Here is a 5,188-nt window from a genome sequence, read left to right as displayed (position 1 = left end):
TAATCTTCATAATCACATACTGAGCTAATTTTTTCTTGTTTTCTTCTCTAGTTCTCCTCAATAACATTTTCATCATAGTGGCAGGCTCCAAGAAGTTTCAAACCAGGGAAGCCAATCCAAAGATCGAAAACTTATAAGCCATTTTCTCAAGTAGTGAAGCCAACAGGAATGAAATCTGAGAAAGTGGCATTTTTCTATTCTTTCATGTTTGCAACATAGAAGAGAAATTTCTCTGTAAATAAGTTCTCTTCTTTCTTCCAGAACAGAATCCATTACAAAGAAGCTTTTTGAGAGCCTCTGCAAATGGAAATCCTGTTTCTTTGACTCATCTGAGTCAAAGTGTGAGGCAATGCCACAACTTTGGTGGTGATGATCTCACTGTTTTACGTATCATGTCTACAATGTTAGTTTACATAGTAAGGCTGTCTTCTCTGATGAAACTCCTCCTGTCTGAGACCAAACTGTTGTTGCAGTTAAATAAATCCTCCCTATTAGCCATGACTCACTCTGCACTTTGGTGTGTGGTACCTATGAGTTAAGTTAACCAGGAGAAGACGGTCTGGCTCCAGGTTATTACTGGTATTTGTCATTTGGCATCTGTGAGTAAGATGTACTGTAGAGTAAGTAAGCGTTACTCAGGTGGAGCCCTCAGATAGCAGCATGACATTTTAGGGGAAGACAGTGACCATGGCCAGGGCCTGGATTCTGCCTCGTTTCTGTCTCCAAGGTAAGGCCACTTACTTAGATGCAGTGCTTCAAGGGGTGAACAAGAACAAGTTCTCCTACAGTGTCTCCCTTCCTGCAGCCAAGCTAATGTTAAAATCAGCTCCCAGTAAGTGTCTTAGTGCTGTAACACACTACTCAAGCTACGGTTCTTAGCTTAGGTTCCAAAGGTCTGTGGTAGGCATAGAGATAAGGAAGACATCTGACATTTCAGGAAGTCTTGTGGATTTGTGGCTGTTACTAGGAAGAGAATGCATAGCTCACATCAGAGACTCAAGAATGCCACGGTTGCCCATTGCAGGGCGGTGGTAGCACACGCCTTTAATCCCAGCACTTGAGAGGCAGAGGCAGGTGGATTTCTGAGTTCAAGGCCAGCCTGGTCTACAGAGTGAGTTCCAGGAGAGCCAGGGACACACAGAGAAACCCTGTCTCAAACAACCAAAATAATAATAATAATAATAATGTTACAGTTTTGCCTTCTGTCATAGGTGATCTTCACTGTCAACTTGACAGGATTTAGAGTCACCATGGCAGCATGTGGCTGAGTGTGTCTGTGAGGGTGTGTGTCAGGTTCCATTCAGCATGGAAAACTCACTTATGAAAATGAACAGCATCACCCTACGGGCTGTAGTCCTGGGTTGAATAAAAAGGAGAAAGTGATTGTCATCTCTCTGTTTCCTGATGCCATCTCTCTGTTTCCTGATGTCACCTCTTTGTTTCGCCAACCTGACTTTCCATTATGGATATCCTTGAACTATAACAAGTCACAACAAGCTCTTTCCTCCTGAAGCTGCTTGGATCTGGCATTTTGCCTCAGCAGTACTCCATGTGACTGATGCCTCTTCTCAGTGATTCAGGATAACTTCAATGGGATATCTGTAGTTTCTAATTATTTACTCAATTTGTTAAATGACAGAGGATAAGAGCTGGCCATAGCAGCTCACCCCTCTAATCCCAGCATTAGGAGGCTGAAGCAGGAGGATCACGGCAAGTTGAGGGGAGCATGGGCTACATGGTGAGTTTCAGGTCAGATTGGATTACGGAATGAGATCTCACCACCCCCCCCCCCCCCCCCCCCCCCCAAAAAAACAAGAAAGAAAAACAAAATGCTTAAAGTAGGGAGTGAGTGAAGTCCTGCATGAACGTGTATTGTTTGACATGGGCGAATGCCCAGTATCCAGAAAGGATTCTCTGAGACAGGCCATTCTCTAGCTTGCTGGTTGAAGCCATTGCTTGGGTAGGCCTGCAACTCACTATGTAGGATGAGAGGGTTTCAAACTCATAGAAATTCTCCTACCTCTTCCTGCATATAGCAGAGATTACAGGCATGAACCACTATGCCTGGATGGATAACACCACTCAGAGAATCTGACATGATTTGGGGCATCACTGCTATAAATAAGAATGTGATGGGTGTTTGTTGAAAGCTCGATTGTCTGAGCATTTGCTGAGGTATAGAAAGGGCAGAGGGAGGGCCTCAAAGAAGGTGGGAGGGACAAGGGGCCTTGTTTGTTCTGGAGCTGGGTAGCTGTCTTAGTCAGGATTTGTATTCCTGCACAAAACATCATGACCAAGAAGCAAGTTGTGGGGGGGAAGGGTTTATTCAGCTTACACTTCCACATTGCTGTCCATCACCAAAGGAAGTCAGGACAGGAACTTGGAGGCAGGAGCTGATGCAGAGGCCATGGAGGGATGTTACTTACTGGCTTGCTTCCCCTGGCTTGTTCAACTTGCTTTTTATAGAACCTAGGATCATCATCCCAGGGATGACACCACCCACAATGGGCCTTCTCATCCTTGATCACTAATTGAGAAAATGCCTTACAGCTGGATCTCATGGAGGCACTTCCTTAAGGGAGGCTCCTTTCTCTGTGATAACTCCAGCTTGTGTCAAGTTGACACACAAAACCCTTATCATCTTGACACAAAAACACATCACTATTAAGTTTCTACCCTTACTTTCTTATTCATCCCCAAGATCTAAATAACTTTAAAATTCCCACAGTCTTTACATATTAAAGTTTAATCCCTTTAAAATATCCAATATTTTTTTAAAATTCAAAGTCTTTTAAAAATTCAAAGTCTCTTAACTATGGACTCCACTAAAATATCTTCTTACTTCAAGAGGGAAAAATATCAGGGCACAGTCACAATCAAAAGCAAAGATCAAACTCCAATTGTCCAATGTCTGGGATCTACTCACAATCTTCTAGGCTCCTCCAAGAGCTTGAGTCACTTCTCCAGCTCTATTTTCTATAAGAAAACAAGCTGAGCAAGCCAGCGGAAGCAAGCCAGTAAGCAACACCCCTCCATAGCCTCTGCATCAGCTCCTGCCTCCAAGTTCCAGTTCCTGCCTTGTGTGAGTTCCAGTCCTGACTTCCTTTGGTGATGAACAGTAATGTGGAAGTGTAAGCTGAATAAACCTTCTCCACCCCAACTTGCTTCTTGGTCATGATGTTTTGTGCAGGAATACAAACCTTGACTAAGACAGTAGCTATCAAACTCAGTTGGGTTCACTCAGAAAGGAAGTGATGGGTGATACAACCGGAAAGGCATGTTTAGGCAGCCAGTCCTGACAGAGGTACTTGGGACTAGGAAAGAGCATACTGAACACTCTATGTTTTGACTTTATATATTGGCTGTCATCTGTAAGTGGTCAAGATGTGGAATGACATGATGAAAGCAGCAATGTTAGAAGGATAATGTTCCAGGGTGAGCAGGATGAGAGGAAAAGGCGTGCCCGATGTAAACTGGCCACCATGTGGAACTCTGTGGCAATAAAACAACCAATCATGGATTTCAGTGTAAGGGGGTGACATCGGAATAAAATGACACTGAATGACATTTCTCAGGTGCTTTTTAGGAACACTGGGCAGTCAGGTCACATTGCTTCTTTGAGGAGGGCAGATTTGGTCAGTGTTCATCCATGCAGAGGCTCTGTGGAAGCAGGGAAATAGCACTATTGTGCTGGGTAACTTCAAGGTGGCAGGATGTATTGGTGAGTTGGAAAAAAATATCTACTCCAATTACCAATACTCAGAGAGAGAGAGAGAGAGGGAGAGAGAGAGAGAGAGAGAAAGAGAGAGAGAGAAAGAAAGAGAGAGAGAGAGAAGAAGAAGAAGAAGAAGAAGGAGAAGGAGAAGGAGAAGGAGAAGGAGAAGGAGAAGGAGAAGGAGAAGGAGGAGAAGGAGAAGGAGAAGGAGAAGAAGAAGAAGAAAGAGAAGGAGGAAGAGGAGGAGGGGGAGGAGGAGGAGGGGGAGAGAACTCAGACTTTTTTATTTGATTTACTCAATTTAAGACCAGCAGCTAACCAAGTTAGGTCTTGGCAGCCCAGTGGCCTTGCCTAGCCACATTGCACAACTACAGTGCACACCAGGAGGCCTGTGCTGTGTGCCATGGGGAGCTGACTCAAGTCCTAAACTTCATTAAGTCATCTAGTTATTTTCTCTGGTACAATATTCACCCATTTCAGCTCTTCCAATCCTAGCTTAAACCTGGAAAAACATAGTAATGCTAGAGTCTGGTTCTGTACTGTTTAAAGGGCTATTATCGATCTGTGCCTTACTGGGACTCAGATTCAGTGTTCTGCACACTTCAGTCAACTGCTGCTTTCCCGAGTGACATCAGCTCCCATGTTAACTCACTTAATCCTCACAAAACAGAGCTGGCAAGATGCCTCTGTGGCTAAAAGATCTTGCCTTGCAGAACTGGGTAACCATATTCAGTTCCCAGAACCCTCAGTTGAAAGACTTCATTTCTTTTTTTTTTTAATTCTTTTTTTTTAAAGATTTATTTATTATTGTAAATAAGTACACTGTAGCTGTCTTCAGAAACACCGTAAGAGGGTATCAGGTCTCTTTACATATAGTTGTTAGCCACCATGTGGTTGCTGGGATTTGAACTCAGGACCTTCAGAAGAACAGTCAGTGCTCTTACGCACTGAGCCATCTTATCAACCCAGAAATCTTCATTCCTAATAGTTCTCTGACTTCCACACCAGTACCATGGCACACACCTGCATTTACACACACACACACACACACACACACACACACACTCACACATACATACATACATATACACATATATATATACACACATATACAAACATACACACACATTACATGCAGACACACACATACATTTACACATATACATGCATATATACAAACATACAAAAATAAAAAATTAAAAAATCTCAACACCCTATAATTGTTAGATGAGCATCATATCATTTATAAATAATAATAATAATAATAAAATTAATAATAATAATAATTATTATTATTATTTTGCTTTAGTTTGGAAGTGCCACTGAAAATCCAGGTTGTCAGTCAGTACTTCCATGGGGGAGATAAGGAACCTGTAAGAAATGAAGCCTTGTGTTAGGAAGTTAAGTCACTGGGAGTGTACTTTGAAGAAGACGTTGAGACTCAGGACCCTTCTTTCTCTGTCAGTATTGGCT

The sequence above is a fragment of the Mastomys coucha genome, unplaced genomic scaffold, assembly GCF_008632895.1.
Source record: "Mastomys coucha isolate ucsf_1 unplaced genomic scaffold, UCSF_Mcou_1 pScaffold15, whole genome shotgun sequence".
Classification (NCBI taxonomy): Eukaryota; Metazoa; Chordata; class Mammalia; order Rodentia; family Muridae; genus Mastomys; species Mastomys coucha.
Note: the sequence above shows the minus strand (reverse complement) of the source record.